Source organism: Chiloscyllium punctatum, chromosome 23, assembly GCF_047496795.1.
Source record: "Chiloscyllium punctatum isolate Juve2018m chromosome 23, sChiPun1.3, whole genome shotgun sequence".
NCBI lineage: Eukaryota > Metazoa > Chordata > Chondrichthyes > Orectolobiformes > Hemiscylliidae > Chiloscyllium > Chiloscyllium punctatum.
Genome location: NC_092761.1, coordinates 59,309,152 through 59,326,913, shown reverse-complemented (window position 1 = coordinate 59,326,913; position 17,762 = coordinate 59,309,152). Strand labels below are relative to the sequence as shown.

The window sequence follows — 17,762 nt, the reverse complement described above, 5'->3', positions numbered from 1 at the left end:
GGCCTTTAGGTAAGTACATGAATAATAAATGTTTGGAGGGATATGGTCCAAACACAGGCAAGTGGGACTAATTTAATTTGGCATTTTGGTTAGACTGGTTGGACTGAAGGGTCTGTGTCTGTGTTGTATGACTCTATGACACAGTGTAAAAGTCATTGAGCTGGTAATCCTCCAGTGGTGCTCCTTCAGGTGGGAGTGTGAGACACAATATGTGAACTTTGTCTCCAACAGTCACACACACAGGCCCGTCTCACTGAGATAACTCCCTTCATTCTGCACTACCAGACTATTATTCAGTGCTGACCAGAATTCGGAAATGGCCGGACTTGTGGGAAAGGGTCCTGGAAGGATTCCAAAGAAACATCATTTTAAGGTGCGTCGTATTTCAATGTGGAGCCACTAGAGGAGGAACGGTTCTGGTTATCTCCACTTCCCTGTTTTTCTCTCTCTCCTCTTTGACATTGTCCCTGAAAACCTGCCTGATTGAGCAAGTTTCAGTCACTGTTGTGGATGTGCTGGTTTTAATTATCCAGCAAAGTTTGGTATCTCTCAAAACAAAAGAAACTGGGCCTGGATGATGTGGTATTAATGAATCCAAAATACTTTATTACAATTAATTATTAGGTACAAATATTATATTTCTCAGGCGCATGGTGTCTAGGCTTGTGCTAATGAATAATTTACAACAGAGGAGTATGCTCTGGTAGGTTGTCATGCTTCAAGGGGTCCTGAGGTAAGATGGAGCATGAGATCATTATATCTTTAGGTCATATGTTACAACACAGTAATGATACCATGTCTCTTAAAGACATATTGACCTACTGCATCTGTAAAAGGTATACTGACCCACTGATCATGAGACATACCACAACAGTTGTCCGAGAGTGTGGTGCTGGAAAAGCAGAGCAGAGCATTCGAAGAGCTGGAGAATTGACATTTTGGGCATAAGCCCTTCATTATGTGGTGCTTTTCCAACACCACACTCTTGACTCTGATCTCCAACATCTGTAGTCTTCGCTTCCTCCTCCACAACCGTTGTGCGTCCTGAATGATTGCAACTTTACCTGATAATGCTCTTGGGAAATACTTTGCTGCATTTCGCACCGTTAAAGGCGTGAACAAAAGATGAGTTGTTCTTATTGTCATGGTGCTTTCCAAATTGGTCATTGTCCATTCAAAGTCAGAAGTCACACGACACCAGGTTATAGTCCGAACAGGTTTTTTTTGAAGTCCCAAGCTTTCGCTGGGTGAAGTGAGAGAGAAGGGCACAGAGGCATAGAATTTATAGGCAGACAGACCAAGGGCAGAGGGATTCCATTCAAAGTGATCTTGTTTGCTGGGAATCCAAAGGAGGGGCCTTACCTCATGATGGGCCTTGTAGAATCCTGCTGACTTGTGACACCACTGTGTAGATACCTGAGTAGGATGACAGAATTCACTGTGTCAGAGTTTGGTTTCGAACAATGACCCATATGATATCCAGGTGCTGTGTCATGTATGCACCAACATGTGGATGTGGTATGATGGGGGATGGGGGAAGAATTTCTAGTCTGCGACTTCCTGAATCACCAACAGAGACCAAACATTAAACCCTCTCAGGAATGCTCCCTCAAGATATGAACCGGTTCCTCATCTGCAGCTCCTCAGGTGCTGCGCCCTCTTTATCCTGTCAGAAACGACTGATCATGACCATAAATCAGCGCCCTTCATTCTTTTCATATTAATTCACTGCCGCGCCCCGAGGAAATCATGCCTCCCTCTTTCCTGCCCCTTTCCCATGTTCTCTCCCTAAAGCTAATACCGTGTTGCAGGACATAACCCTAACTGCACCAATCAGAGAGCAAGGCAGCTGGACTCATGCACAAACTTCAATACAAAGCAAACATGGTCTGTTCCTGCAGAATAAACAGGAACGCTGAAAACTGGGAACATTTGAACATTTTTTTGGGAAAATTGTCAGGCCACTGAGAGCCTTAATAAAAGTGAAATCCAAGAGATTTAGCCATACAATCAGTCACCATTGAGTGGCTTTTCTCCAACCTTCACTCATTATCATATCACAAACAGAGTAAGGTCATTGGTTAAAAACGTATTTACACATTGAATGAGCTTTGTGGTTCTTTCTTCTTTCTGTTTTCCTTTCTTTCTTCCCTTTTCTTCTCTTTTCCATTCTCTGTCCCTCTCAACTCCAGAAAAGGTTCCAATCCCAAATGTGTAAGTTGACCTTGGTGACCGAAGGCGTTGCCCGGAATTACAAGGAGCATCCGGCCAATCTTGAGCTTGGTGCCATCCATGTTCAAGGGACTTACATTGGAAAAGCCAAGTTGGGACATAGTCCATTTCCCAAGCCTCGCAGAGTCACTGTGACAAGTAGCAATGACAAGACCCTTCCAACCTCTGGAGCGTTTGAGATGCAACTTCACTCAGCCTGTAACTACATTTAACCCTAAGATGTAGGAGCAGAAGCAAGCTTTTCGGCCCATTGAGTCGACTGCCCCATGGCTGGTTTACAAATGCTGACACTGAACCAGGCAGAAAGTGAAGGCAATTGGCATTGATGCCTAACCATCATGATGTGTGAGTTACTTTCACAGTGGCTCAGTAAGCTTTTCACTGCCCCGAACCTTCTCAGAACCAAGTCGGTCCTCCTTCTCAATCAGGCAAGCTAGTGATACACATTTCTCAGCTCTCGCCCCTCTTCTCCAGAGGGCAATAATTGGGTTGTGGGCACCATGTCGCTGATCCAGAAGCAGCGGCTTCTAACCTCGTTCACAGTGAGAAATCAGCTGGGAGTGATGCACAACACTCACTGCTGAGTCCAATCAAAGATGACAAGAAAGGGGGCACCAAACCCTCTACTCAAGGGTGGCACAGTGGCTCAGTGGTTGGCACTGCTGCCTCACAGGGCCAGGGACCCGGGCCCGATTCCAGCCTCGTGGGACTGTCTGTGTGGAGTTTGCACATTCTCCCTGCGTCTGCATGGGTTTCCTTTAGGTGCTCCAGTTCCCTCCCACACTCCAAAGGTGTGCAGGTTAGGTGGATTGACCATGCTAAAGTACCCGTAGTGTCCAGGGATATGCAGGCTAGGTGGGTTAGCCATGGCAAACACGCAGGGTTACAGGGATAGGGTGTGGGCTCTTATATGGGTGGGATACCGTTCAGAGGGTTCGTGCAGACTCAATGGAATGAATGGCCTGTGGGGATTCTACACTGGGGCTGGGGTATAGAATCCTACTACCTTCCCCAAAGGAAGGAGGAGGAGGCTGTTTGTCAGAATGCACAAAAAATGGCTGCCATAGTGGAGTTATGTCAAAATAGTCAACCCCACTTAATCAAGTAGCTGGTCTTTGGTAACAAAGCTTTTGGACAAATATGAAGTCAAGCTAGGAAAAACGAAGAGGAGAGAACTGCAGACCAACATATGAGAGAAGTTAAAAAATAATATTGAGAGAGAGAGCAAGAAGGCTACAGCCCAGTTCAAAGGAAAAGCAGAGGCCAAAAAACTAGCAGCAAGAGACAGTGAATTCCAAATATTATGGTGTATGCTTTGACTCTGAGCTCAAACATGGCAGGAGAGTGTGGAAATGTTTTACTTGTTTTCAAAACAATTAAACTGTTTCCACATTTCTCATTCCCATTTGCTGTTCTAATCCCGTTGAAATGTGATGTCTGCCATTAGCTCAGACTTTTAAGAGCGTTGCAGTTTTCCACTGAACAAATGACAGAGCTGCTTAACTATTTACAAGACCTTGCTGGGTGTCAGCGCAGTTTTAACTGAGGAATATCTCAGTTAGTGGCCTCCCTCCTTGCCTCCAATCCTCCTCCACCAAAGAATTTTGGGTTTATGGATTTGTCAGTTAATTCTCTGAAACTGAATATTTGGTTTGGTGGCAAATGTATAATTGCACAGTTCGAGGCTATCACAAATAGCTTTAAACTCCAGTCAGTGTCGAATAGTGGAAAACGCAGCAGCTAATTTGCATGCGGCTGACTCTCATAAACAGCAAAACGGCAAATGATCAGCTTGACTGTTCTTGTGATGGTCAGGGAGATCTGGGAGAGTTGCCCTTCCCTTCAAAAAAAATCCCCTGGGATCTTTCCCCTGCATCTGAAAAGGCAGCTTGGGATGCAGCGTCTCCTTGAGAAGGCTGAACCCTTGGTGGCACAGTGCCATCTCAGTCTAGCACTGGATGTTGTGTCGAGTCACTGGGGTACAACCTAAAAAAAAACCCCTGAAATTCAGAGGCAATACTGCAACAAACAGAGTGATGGTCAGTGCACGCTGAGCTCCACTGGATAGGACAGCAGTGAGAAGGGGCAGGATGTTGGGGGAGTGGGCAGCGAGAGGAGGTGGGGTGGTTGGGGGTGATGAAGTGGAGGTGGAGGGGGTGTGGGGGGAGTGAGTGGTGGTGGAGGGGGTGTGGGGGAGAGAGTGGGGGTGGAGGGGGTGGGGGAGTAGAGATGGAGGGTATCAAGGGGAGTAGAATGGAGGGGGTGGGGGAGTGGAGGTGGAGGGGGGTGGGGGAGTGAGTGAAGTGGAGGGGTGGTGGAATGAGTGGGGTTGGAGGGGGGTGGGGGAGAGAGTAGGGGAGTGAGTGGGGGTGGAGGGGGTGGGGGAGTGGAGGTGGAGGGGGTGGGGGAGTAGAGATGGAGAGGGTGGGGGAGTGAGTGGAGGTGGAGGGGGTCGGGGGAGTGAGTGGAGGTGGAGGGGTGGGGGAGTAGAGATGGAGAGGGTGGGGGAGTGAATGAAGTGGAGGGGGTGGTGGAGTGAGTGGGGTTGGAGGGGTGGGGGAGTGAGTAGGCAAGTGAGTGGGGGTGGAGGGGGTGAGGGAGTGGAGGTGGAGGGGGTGGGGGAATGAGTGGAGGTGGAGGGGGTGGGGGAATGAGTGGAGGTGGAGGGGTGGGGGAGTAGAGATGGAGAGGGTGGGGGAGAGAGTGGAGGTGGAGGGGGTCGGGGGAGTGAGTGGAGGTGGAGGGGGTGGGGGAGAGAGTGGAGGTGAAGGGGGTGGGGGAGTGAGTGGAGGTGGAGGGGGGTGGGGGAGTGAGTGGAGGTGGAGGGGGGTGGGGGAGTGAGTGGAGGTGGAGGGGGGTGGGGGAGTGAGTGGAGGTGAAGGGGGGTGGGGGAGTGAGTGGAGGTGGAGGGGGGTGGGGGAGTGAGTGGAGGTGGAGGGGGGTGGGGGAGTGAGTGGAGGTGAAGGGGGGTGGGGGAGTGAGTGGAGGTGGAGGGGGTCGGGGGAGTGAGTGGAGGTGGAGGGGGTGGGGGAGTGAGTGGAGGTGGAGGGGGGTGGGGGAGTGAGTGGAGGTGAAGGGGGGTGGGGGAGTGAGTGGAGGTGGAGGGGGGTGGGGGAGTGAGTGGAGGTGGAGGGGGGTGGGGGAGTGAGTGGAGGTGGAGGGGGGTGGGGGAGTGAGTGGAGGTGAAGGGGGGTGGGGGAGTGAGTGGAGGTGGAGGGGGGTGGGGGAGTGAGTGGAGGTGGAGGGGGTGGGGGAGTGAGTGGAGGTGAAGGGGGGTGGGGGAGTGAGTGGAGGTGGAGGGGGTGGGGGAGAGTCAGTGAAGGTGGAGGGTGGTGGGGGGGGAGTGAGTGAAGGTGGAGGGGAAGGGTGAACCGAGCATCAATTATTATTTCACCTTTTCGCTGTGATATGCATTTTTTGTGGAGAATGGATGATGAAAAGATGAGATGACCCTCCACAGAGTCGAATAGTTTGATGAAACTCGCTGCATGGACTGAAGAATTTTCAAACATGGATCATCGAGATGGAGTGCTGACAACAGCCAGAGTGTGGTGAAGGCTTGTTGCAGGAATAATGGATATATGGGCAGATCAGGACTGACTAATCACTGAGGTAAAAACCATGACTGCAAATGCTGGAATCACTGTCCTTCCCTAAAAGCTGCAGCTAGTGTTTTACCCTCAAGGAATACAATCCCAATGGAATACAACCCTTTCCCTTTATACCGATTATGGAGAATCGCAGTAAACCAAACCTTTTCCAATTCACTTCCACTGTGTAAGAACATGAGAATTTGGAATAAGGGGAGGCCCGATAGTTGCTCAAGCTCGCTGTGCTACTCAATGAAACTGGAGTCAATCATCTTCCTCTCCACTTTCTACGTCCCTCCTGTGAACACCCTATTGTGTTTTGAGCCTCAGATTCAAGGAGAGATAACACCAGTCCCTATGTTACAGGAGCTCAATTCAATGCTTTAACATGTCATGCACTATTGTCTAATTTCTCTGAGTCACCACACCCAGGCCCGACTAATAATACAGCAAACAGTTAACAGACACATGTAATCAAAGACAGAACAATTGAAAAATTTAATGTTCCTCATTTTCTCTTTGTAAAACTAAAAGACTGTTATTTTTAATTTAAAACATCCAAAACAAAGAACATATGCACTTCCAGTTATTTTTCAGAGTAAGAGTTCCATGTGGTCAGCTTGATAAGGTAGAAACATGGCCATTTACCAGAATAATAAATATCTTTTTCAATCACTGTCCTTAGTATATCTTTGTTTGCTTGCTACCAGGTGTCTCATATTCCACTTGAAGTTGTTATTTATAATGGGAAGGGTGTCTTGAGGTGTAATAGTGTCCCTATCTCTGAGCCTGGAGGTCTGGGTTTAAGTCCCACTGGATTCATGGATGTGGAGTAATAGTGATTGAATTGGTTAATTGAAAAGTATCATCCGTATCACTTCCACCAGAAGGTGGCGGTGGTGAGGGAGGGTAGTTGGAGAAGTCAAATGGATTCTTGTTGTGAGACAGAATACCTTTGGGAGGAGGAGGGAAGGTGGAGCAGACAGAAAGGATTCCTCAGGTTAATGTGACCCACAGGTTTTGCTCCATGTATACTTCCTGTTTGTAATGAGCTGGTGCCAGTGGAAGTGCAAATCCCTGCCTCATGATCTTTGGACCTTTCATGTGTTCAAATCTCCTGCTATATCCCCAACAGGTTTGTACTGAGCAACCATTTGATCTGTTTTAGGTCCAGGACGAGATGATTTGAGTTTGTAGTCATGTTCTAGCCATCTGATGTGAACTCAGTCGCCAACTTCATAAATTGGGTTCCACTTGTTGCCGTACACTTTTTCGCTTTAGCTTTAACATTTCTTCTGCTCGTGCTCTGCCATCCTCATGAGATACCATTGGTGGCTGAAGATTCACGACCATCATACATTGAGCTGGTGTCTTGCCCCTCAGAATGCCAGGCGCCGGTAGTCCTGTATCCTGATGTTAGCTGGTTCATTTTAGCAATAAAGTCCAGCAAACCTCATTTTGCAAGTAGTTTGTCTAAGAATATTAGTGATCAAAATGGTGGTTATGGAATTTGTTGCAGCAATTTCTAGCCCTTTGGTTTGTACCTCATGAACATAGTAAGCAGGAAATGATGGTTCCCAGGACCTGCTTGCACTTCTCTGAAAATATCTACTTGGATTTGTTGCCATGGTTTTGTTAGCCCTTGGGATCAGTCATCGAGATGTAGATAGAACACTGATTTCTTACTTTGTGTGAAAACCACCCAGTTTCTCATGGACTCGCCTCTGCAATTATCTGTTGCTGGCCACCAGGTCGCTTTGCAGAAATGTTCCTTATTTGAACATCATGCCGGTGTCCTCATGGGTAAGATGCAATACATGTTGCTGCAGAGCTTTCACAGTAAACTGCTCGAGTTCTGCATGGTGAGTCAAGCGCCGACACACAGTTTGAATTCGATGCAGACTCTGACATACAGGACACGTTCCTACTCAATGATGTCCTGAGACTAATTGTTTGCTCGAGCTGCTGCCTTCTGCAGTCTGCTCATTCTGCCTTCGACTCTTCTCAGTAAAGAGGTTCATGGTTATGTGTGTAAACACCATAATTGTGTCTTCCTCAATATTGCTGGCTGCTTCCCTCTCACCAAGCAGTGTACATTAAACATGTCAGCTACATGGTTATGTGGACCTCTAAGGTAAATCATAGTAACAGGAGTAGGCCATTCAGCCCCACGAGCCTGTTCCACTATTCATTGAGATCATGGCCGAACTGCGGCCTAACGCATAAACCTGCCTTTGGTCCATATCCCTTAATACCTTTGCTTCGCAAAAATATATCTATCTCAGATGTAAAACTAACAACTGATCCTGCACCCACTACCATTTATGGTAAAGAGTTCCAAGCCTCTACCACCCATTGTGTGCAGATATGCTTCCTAACATCTCTCCTCAACGGTGTGGCCCTAATTCTCAGTCTAAGCTCCCAGTTCTGGAATCCCGAGCCAGTGGAAATACTTTATCTTTATCTGCCTGTCTTTTCTTATTACTATCTCGAAGACTTTGATCATTTTGCCTCTTAACTTTCCAAACTCTAGCAAAAACAGGCCCAATTTGTAAAACCTCTCCTCAAACGTCGCCTCTGAAGTTTAAGCATCATGCTGGTTAACTGACATTGTATTCCTTCCAAAGCTGATATATATTCTTCCCTCCAAAGGTGTGGAGCCCAAATGCACTCTACCCCAAGTGGGGTCTTTTCACATACTGTAATTGCAATATAATGTCTGCATCCTTATACTCCAATCCTCTAGTTCAGCATTCCTGCAGCCTTCCTGAATATCTTCTGCACCTATTCGACCTTGGAATTGTGTAGATGAAGACGGCTTGACCACCTCTCTGTATCTAGAGGTCAGTGACCAGGTCCTGATGCAGCTAACAATTAAGGCCCGGATGAGTGCAGAGAGTGAACACTCCGCTCTTGTGATGTCTGTGTCAAAGTTGTCACAAGTGGAGATGCAGCCTGATACTCCCAGTAAAATATTTACATTCAGTTTCCAATCACAGGTATGATGCATTAGGAATTACTTCTCGGCTTTCTTCAGTGTGCACTCTCAGAGTGTAGCTCCTGGTTCATCTCTTGTGGTTTGAAATGTACAAGGAACAGAGAGCTAGGGTTAAATTGCTTCCCATTCCCTTCTATTGCACAGAATTCCAGTAATGCAATCTTATTCCCACTCCTTTCCCCTACATCAAGTGAATTCCCATTTATATAAATGCTCTGCTTCAGAGCCTTCCCCAGGAGCTGCTGTCTGACTGACAGCTCCAGTGTATGGACCGGACGTGATCTGTGAACGATGTCTATTTGCACAGAATGAAAGATTGAGTAAAAGAGCAATGTTCTGTAGATGACTTGTTTTCGACTTGAAAGATCCCCTCTGATTTTCCTCTCTCTGCAGAAGCTGCCAGACCTGCTGAGTTTCTCTCCTGCACTTTCTGTTTTTATTTCAGATTTCGGAGATCCACAGTATTTTGATTTCCTTTTCATCAAAGAATAACGGCTCTGGGTGCAAAGGAGCGAAAAGGAGGCGATTTTTATCTGCAGTTTATAGAAATCTTGATCAAAGCAGAACGTTTCCTGGCAAACCGGTGAGTCTTATATTTATTGGAGACTTCCTGTGCCTATTAAAGCCTTCATAGAGAACATCAAAAGGACCAGGATGCGTGAATAAATCATTCCCCCTCCATCTCTGGATGATTAAACATCAATTGCCTTCTGCTTACGATTGTAGACCGAGTGGATACCAAGGTCATCGAAGCTCATCTGAGTGAGTGGGTGCCAGGACAGAGCAAATATTATCTTCATTTTGACGTGACTTGCCTCGGGACTGCCGATGGATAGACCACCTTGTTCCTTATCATTGAAGGATGGGACATGGACATCACTGACAAGGCGACTGCTGACTTTGCTACAGATGTGAGCGTGGGGTGGACTGCCACAGATATGGTCGTAAAGGTACTTCAAAGTTTTCTTGGGGGGCGGGGGGGGGGGGGGTGTGCCTGGTGGGAGAGGAATTTCAGGAATTTGGCCCAGATCTTACTACTGTCACATCTTTAGCTTGTACCATTCCAAGTGGAAATGCAAATTTGCTGAAATTCAGTTTTGATCCCAGTCACTCGGGACGAGATCTGAAACAGCAAAGGTGGTTGCATCTTTCAGAATGATTCTGCTCATAAGTTGGTGGTGGGTGTTTAAATAACGGGTGGCACGGTGGTACAGTGGTTAGCACTGCCACCTCACAATGCCAAGGACTCAGGTTCATTTCCACCGTTGGGCGACTGTCTGTGTAGAGTTTGCACATTCTCCCCGTGTCTGCGTGGGATTCCCCCCGGGTTTCCTCCCACACTCCAAAGCTGTGCAGGTTAGGTGGATTGTCCATGCTAATCCTCCCATAGCGTCCAGGGATGTGCAGGCTAGGCGGGTGAGCCATGCTGGGTTACAAGGGTGAGGTGGAGGGGGTGAGTCTGGGTGGGATGCTGTTCAGAGGGTCAGTGTGAACTCAATGGACTGAAAGGCTTGCTATCTGTGATATTCTATTCTATGATTCTAATTTATTAAAGAAGGAGACTCCACAAATATCCTCATCCTCCCTGAATAAGGAGCCCAGTATATCAGTGTAGAAGATAAGGCTTGAAGTATTCATGGCGATCTTCAGGCAGAGGCGGCACGGTGGCACAGTGGTTAGCACTGCTGCCTCACAGCGCTAGAGACCCAGGTTCAATTCCCGCCTCAGGCGACTCTCTGTGTGGAGTTTGCACGTTTTCCCACCGTGTCCGCGTGGGTTTCCTCCGGGTGCTCCGGTTTCCTCCCACACTCCAAAGATGTGCAGGTCAGGTGAATTGGCCATGCTAAATTGCCCGTAGTGTTAGGTAAGGGGTAGATGTAGGGGTTATGGGTGGGTTGCGCTTCGGCGGGGCGGTGTGGACATGTTGGGCCGAAGGGCCTGTTTCCACACTGTAAGTAATCTTAAAAAAAAAATACTGAGTGAATGACTCATCTCAGCCTCCTTCAGAGGTCCCCAGCACATTATTCACAGCCAGTTTGATCACTCCATGCGATATCAAGAAACAGTTGGATATACTGGACACTGTAAAGCTTATAAGCCCTGACAACATTCTAGAAATAGTTGTGCCCATATCCAAGCTCTCCCAGTACAGTTACAACACAGGCATCTAGCTGGCTAAAAAGCAGGTCAAATCCACTCTGGCCACTTAATACCCTGTCACTCTGCTCTCAATCATTGGTCACGTGGTGGAAGGTGTTGTTGATGGGGCCTTCACAGGAATAACCCATTCGCTGACTCTTCGTTTGAGTTCTGATCAACCGACTCATCATCTGACCTCATATTAGCCTTTCAACGCAGGACCAAAAGCTCTGAAGTTGAAAGGGGAACTGACGGGGAATGCTGTTGATGTCAGGGTTACATTGAATGTGGCATCAAGGAAAACCTACTCTCCAATGTCTGGTAGTTCAATAAGGCAACTCGTCACCACCTTTACCAGGACAGTTAGGAATGCACAATAGAGGCAGGTCTTGCCCACATCCTGTATGCAGTGGTGAACAATTAAGCTATCCATTATAACAAAAAGATGACCCGAGTTTATACCCTAGGTTTCATTTGCAATATTTTAAACTTGTCTACTCCATTCATTGCTCTGGCTTCCGATTCTGATCACATATAATACATTTACTTTTCACTGAGTCCACACTCAGACTGAACTAGTCAAACACAGTGAATATTAATACTGAACAGACTTAGCTACCGAACACAGAAAAATTCAATACCAAGGCAATTAGTGTTTTAGATTCCCTACAGTGTGGAAACAGGCCCTTCGGCCCAACCAGTCCACACCGACCCTCCGAAGAGCAACCCACCCAGACCCATTTCCCTCTGACTAATGCACCTAACACTACGGGCAATTTAGCCAGGCCAATTCACCTGACCTGCACAGCTTTGGACTGTGGGAGGAAACCGGAGCAAAGCCGCACAGACACGGGGAGAATGTGCAAACTCCACATATCAGTTGCCCGAGGTAGGAATTGAACCCGGGTCCCTGGCGCTGTGAGGCAGCAGTGCTAACCACTGAGTCACCCTGCTGCCCAAAACCCGAACCTCTTTCACACACTAAGCTTCCTAAGGATTTTGTTGGTGCATTTATTAACATTTGACAATGAGCCACAAGAGCTGATCAAATGTGATGATGTTAGGAAGTTGTTCGAAGTGAGCATCTTATTGGAAAGACTGAGCTTGTGACCTAGGCAGCTGGAGGCATTGCCATAATGACAGGGTGATTCAAGCTGGGAATGCATAAGAGACCAGAATTGGTGGGCCACTGATATCTCAGATAGTTGTGGAGATACAGGAGCTTGCAAAGATCTGGAAGATCAGGTCCTGAACAGGTTTGAAAACAAGGATGTGAATTCTAAAATCTAGGTTTTGCTTAATTTAGATCCAATGTAGGTCAATATGCATTATGAAGATGAATCATAGAATCCCTACAGAGTGGAAACAGGCCATTTAACTGATCAAGACCACACCGAGCCTCTGAAGAGCATCTCAGCCAGACTGATCGCATCTCTATACCCCTGCATTTCCCATGCCTATTCCACCTAGCCTACATGTCCCTTGACACTATGGGCAATCTACCTAACCTACACATCTTTGGACTATGGGACGAAACCAGAACATCCAGAGGAAACACGTGCAGATACAGGGAGAAGGAACAGGTTCCACACAGACAATCACCCTAAGGTAGAATCGAATCCAGGTCCCCAGCGCTGTGGAGGCTGCTGGGCTAGCCATTGTGCCACCCCAGAAAATCATAGAAACATGAATACACACAACTTTACATTCCCAGCAAAAGGTGGACCTTATGGACTTTTATTAAAAGTCCCAGAAGGGGCTGAATGCTGCTTCCCTGGGATGCTGAGAAGCCTCAGGAATAGGAGGGTATTGACAAAGGTCATTTGGTTCGTGCTTTAATGCTTTGAACTGACCTCCTTGTATTTACTTTTTCCCTGTGGTGTTTTCAGATTCCCACTCTCTTTAATGTATTCATTTGCACATAAGGAGATAAGAACTAGGTGCAGGAGTAGATAATCCATCCCTTCAACCTGCTCTGCCATTTAATACGATCATGGATGACTCATCTCGGCCTCAACTCCATTTTCCTGCTTCTTCCAAGAACCCTTCCTCCCATTCCTGATGTTGTGGACAGATGATTCAAATACAATTAATCTAGATTTGAAAATTAGACTCAGTAAAGGTGGGTACGGGGTTATTATCAATTAATGTAAAAACCCACCTGGTTCACTATGTCCTTTATGGAAGGAAATTCTGCCATCCTTACCTGCTCTGGTCTCTACATGACTCCAGACCCTCAACAATATGGCTGCTTTCTGAGATAGCTAACAAACCACTCCATTTAAGGGCAATTAAGGTACAAGAATACAAGAAATGAATACAAGAAATGAATGCGGTAGTATCTCTATATGAATTTCTAAAGCATCAACTGTGAATAAACACATCTCACATCTTGGTGCAACATCAGACCTACACGACATATATGAAGATACGTGAACAACAAATTTGCTAATGCTCTTCAGGAGGGTTTAAACAAATTCAGTGGGGGGATGGGAACCTGAATTGTAGTTCCAGTGTCCAAGAGGTTAAGAGTAGTGAGGTCAGAAATAAGGTATCAAGGTCGCAAGAGTGCACTGGCAAGCAGGAAGGTGGTTTAAATTTTGTCTACTTCAACGCCAAGAGCATCCGGAAGAAGGTGAGTGAACTTGCAGCATGGGTTAGTACCTGGGATTTCAACGTTGTGGCCATTTCGGAGACATGAATAGAGCAGGGACAGGAATAGTTGTTGCAGGTTCTGGGATTTAGCTGTTTCAGTAAGAACAGGGAAGACGATAAAAGAGGGGGAGATGTGACATTGTTAGTCAAGGATGGTATTATGTTGCAGAAAGGACGTTTGAGGACTTGTCTACTGAGGTAGTATGGGCTGAGGTTAGAAACAGGAAAGGAGAGGTCATCCTGTTGGGAGTTTTCTATAGGCCTCCGAATAGTTCCAGAGATGTAGAGGAAAGGATAGCAAAGATGTTTCTGGATAGGAGCGAGAGTGACAGAGTGGTTGTTAAGGGGGACCTTAACTTTCCAAATATTAACTGGAAATACTATAGTTTGAGTACTTTAGAGGGGTCAATTTTTGTCCAATGTGTGTAGGAGGGTTTCCTGACACAGTATGTAGACAGGCCAACAAGAGGCGAGGCCACATTGGATTTGGTACTGGGTAATGAACAGGTGTTAGATTTGGAGCACTTTGGTTTTAGTGACTACAATTTGGTTATGTTTACTTTAATGATGGAATGGGTTAGGTATATACCGCAAGGCATGAGTTATTGCTGGGGGAAAGGTAATTATGGTGCAATTAGACAAGATTGAGGATTCAGAGGATGGGGAAGGAAACTGCAGGGGATAGGCACAATTGAAATACGGATCTTATTCAAGGAGCAGCAACCGCGTGTCCTTGATAAGTATGTACCTGGCAGGCAGGAAGGAAAGGGTCGAGCGAGGGAGCTGTGGTTTACTAAAGAAGTTGAATCTCTTGTTAAGAGGAAGAAGAAGGATTATGTTAGGATAAGACGTGAAGGCTCAGCTAGGGAGAGTTACAAGTTAGTCAGGAAAGACCTAAGCAGAGAGCTAAGAAGAGCCAGGAGGGGGCATGAGAAGTCATTGGCAGATAGGATCAAGGAAAACCCTAAAGCTTTCCATAGGTGTGTCAGGAATAAAAGAATGACTAGAGTAAGATTAGGGCCGGTCAAGGATAGTAGTGGGAAGTTGTGCGTGGAGTTTGAGGAGATAGGGGAAGTGTTAAATGAATATTTTTCATCAGTATTCAGACTGGAAGAAGACAATGTTGTTGAGGAGAATACTGAGATACAGGCTATTAGACTAGACAGGATTGAGGTTCACAAGGAGAAGGTGTTAGCAATTCTGGAAAGTGTGAAAGTAGATAAGTCCCCTGAGCTGGATGGGATTTATCCTTGGATTCTCTGGGAAGCCAGCGAGAAGATTGCGGAGCTTTTGGCTTTGATCTTTATATCATCATAGTCGACAGGAATAGTGCCAGAAGATGGGTGGATAACAAATGTCCCCTTGTTTAAGAAGGGGAGTAGAGACAACCCTGGTAATTATAGACCAGTGAGCCTTACTTCAGTTGTGGGTAAAGTGTTGGAAAAGGATTATAAAAGATAGGATTTATAATCATGTAGAAAGGAATAGGTTGATTAGGGATAGTCAGCATGGTTTTGTGAAGGGTAGGTCATGCCTCACAAACCTTATTGAGTTCTTTGGGGAGGTGACCAAACAGGTGGAGGAGAGTAAAGTGGTTGATATCATGTATATGGATTTCAGTAAGGCATTTGATAAGGTTCCCTAAGGTAGGCTATTACACAACATGTGGAGGCGTGGGATTGAGGTGATTTAGTGGCTTGGATCAGAAATTGGTGAGCCGAAGAAAGACAGGGTGGTGTTTGATAGGCGGTGTTCATCCCGGAATTCAGTCACTAGTGGTGTACTGCAAGGATCTGTTTTGGGGCCTCTGCTGTTTGTTATTTTTATAAATGACCTCTGAGGGTGTAGAAGGATGGGTTAGTAAATTTGCGGATGACACTAAGGTCGCTGGAGTTGTGGGCTTCAGATTGGTTTCACAGGTTGGCACAACATCGAGGGCCGAAAGGCCTGTACTGTGCTGTAATGTTCTCGGTTCTAAATTTGCTTAATGTAACTTTTAAGGAACATCTTGACTGGGAGGCAAAAGCTGTAGAGGGAAATATTTAAGGAAGGAACTCTCAACCCTGGTCTTGAAAGCTGAAGACCCTGGGAGAGCAATGAACAAAGGGAGTGAGGGAGATCTGAGTTTTTACCTTGCCCCCCACTATTCATGTAAAAACAAGACATAGGTTTGTTCCAAAGGAAAGTCAGACATTCAGGGCAGTGAAATACCTTCCAGCAGCGATCTGAGCAGGACAGTTCTGACTCTTCCAAAAATGCCAGCACTGTCTGGTTAACTGTGCATTAATCTCAGAAAGTGCACCCTCATTGTGAACTGCAGAGAAAGACAGAGAGAGAGAGAGAGAGCAGAAAGATCCTGTGCAGATCTCTGCGTAAACAAACACATAGGGATTGGACAGCAGGGAGCAGGAAACCACAGTTTACAAATGAAATATAAATCCCGTTCCAGAGAGGAGGGGAAACTTTAACACTTCTGTATACTCCAGCCGAGAGTTTGTGTAATTTTGCTGCTGTTTGTTTTGTTTACAGTTACCAAAGAAATCATTGCCGTTCATGTCTTGTAAAGACAAATAAATAACTGACTGCCTGGTGAAGGAAGTGGTTGAGCGTTTGACCCTCAGCCTCATCATCGAACACTTGTGCCTCAGGGCTCCCATCTGCAGCCAGCACTGGGAGCAGGACTGGCCATCTCATTGTTGTGGGTTCAAGTCTCATTCCAGAGAGCTGAGCGTATCATCCAGGCTGACACTCCTACGCTGCAGCCAGGTCCTGGTGATTACAGGCACCAGATGAGGGAGGGGAGAGAGCGTGGGGGGAATATCAGTGACTGTGTGCCAGTGTGTTTAGGTTCTGTGCCTGCTGCAACGGCATAGTGGTAAGCTTTTGAAGTCAGTAACAAGTACATGTACGTTGGTATGATTTGAAGGGGGGGTGGCACAGTGGCTCAGTGGTTACCACTGCTGCCTCACAACACCAGGAACCTGGCTTTTGTTCCAGCCTCAGGTGATTGTCTGGAGTTTGTACGTTCTCCTCCCACACTCCAAAGGTGTATAGGTTAGGTGGACTGGCTAAACTAAATTGCGTATTGTGTCCAGGGATATGTAGTTTAGGTGGATCAGTCGTGGGAAATGCAGGGTTACAGGGATGGGGGTGGGATGCTGTTCAGAGGGTCAGTGCAGACTCAATGGGCTAACTTGCATCTTTCCACACTGTAGGGATTTTATAATTCTATGATCTTCAGAGGGTTGGTGTGGACTCGATGGGCCAAATGGCCTACTTCCACATTTCAGGATTCTATGTTCAGGATGAGTCTAGAATGTGTTGTTTGGGAATATTGATCTTAGTGAGATGTAGGTGGAGTGCTGAAGTGTAGTCTGGGGATTTGCTCACCTTGCCTGTCTTAGTGAGATCATTACATTTTCATCATCAGTGCCGCCATGTTCAAAGTCCAGAGTCCGAAGATTTGTAGGTTAGGTGGATTGGCAATGGGAAATGGGGGTTATAGGAAATGGGGGTTATGGGTCTAGGTTGGGGGGCTGGTGGCTGGGTCTGGATGGGATTCTCTTCAGAGTTCACTGCAGACTCAGTGGGCTGAATGGCCTCTTCCCACACAGTCAGGATTCTATAATTCTTATGATTCTACGTTTCACACTCTGGACATTAAATGCCTTTGCCCCTATCTCCGCTTCCACCACTATATAGCCAGGGGCCTCCTGATGAACCAGTGCTGCACTGGAGGCTCCTGTGAAGGTCATGTCACTTGCATTGGTGTAACCATCGCACTGTTTAAATATTCCAGGGGCAAATGCCTGGAATTCCGGACACTGATGCCCCAAGGAAAGACACCAGTGTGGTTCTGGATGTAAGAAAACACCTGGTGTTGGAAGTGGTGAATCTCACTGACTTGAAATTTCTCCCTAACTTTCTCCACTCACTTTCGGCCTTATGTCCTCGAGTCTGACTTCTAACCCCTCAACGAACTCTCCCATGGTCTCGTCAGTGTAGTACCGGATAAACGCAAGCTCTTGCTCTTCCAAATTATATCACTCGACACAACGCAGGGTTCAGCAAATATTCATGGTGCTGCATGTTGGGACAGCAAAGGAAGTTTGCCAGTTTTGGGAAATGAGCAATGCATACAGAACAGA

General features: G+C 46.7%; 1 long non-coding RNA gene across 1 annotated transcript; it reads left to right on the top strand.

The window, feature by feature from the left end:
* The first annotated feature begins 9,271 nt into the window (after positions 1-9,271).
* Positions 9,272-16,368, top strand: LOC140494095 (uncharacterized). The gene is made up of 3 exons (XR_011963907.1): positions 9,272-9,403; positions 9,547-9,770; positions 16,144-16,368. It is a non-coding gene; the product is annotated as an uncharacterized lncRNA (long non-coding RNA).
* Positions 16,369-17,762: the final 1,394 nt, after the last annotated feature.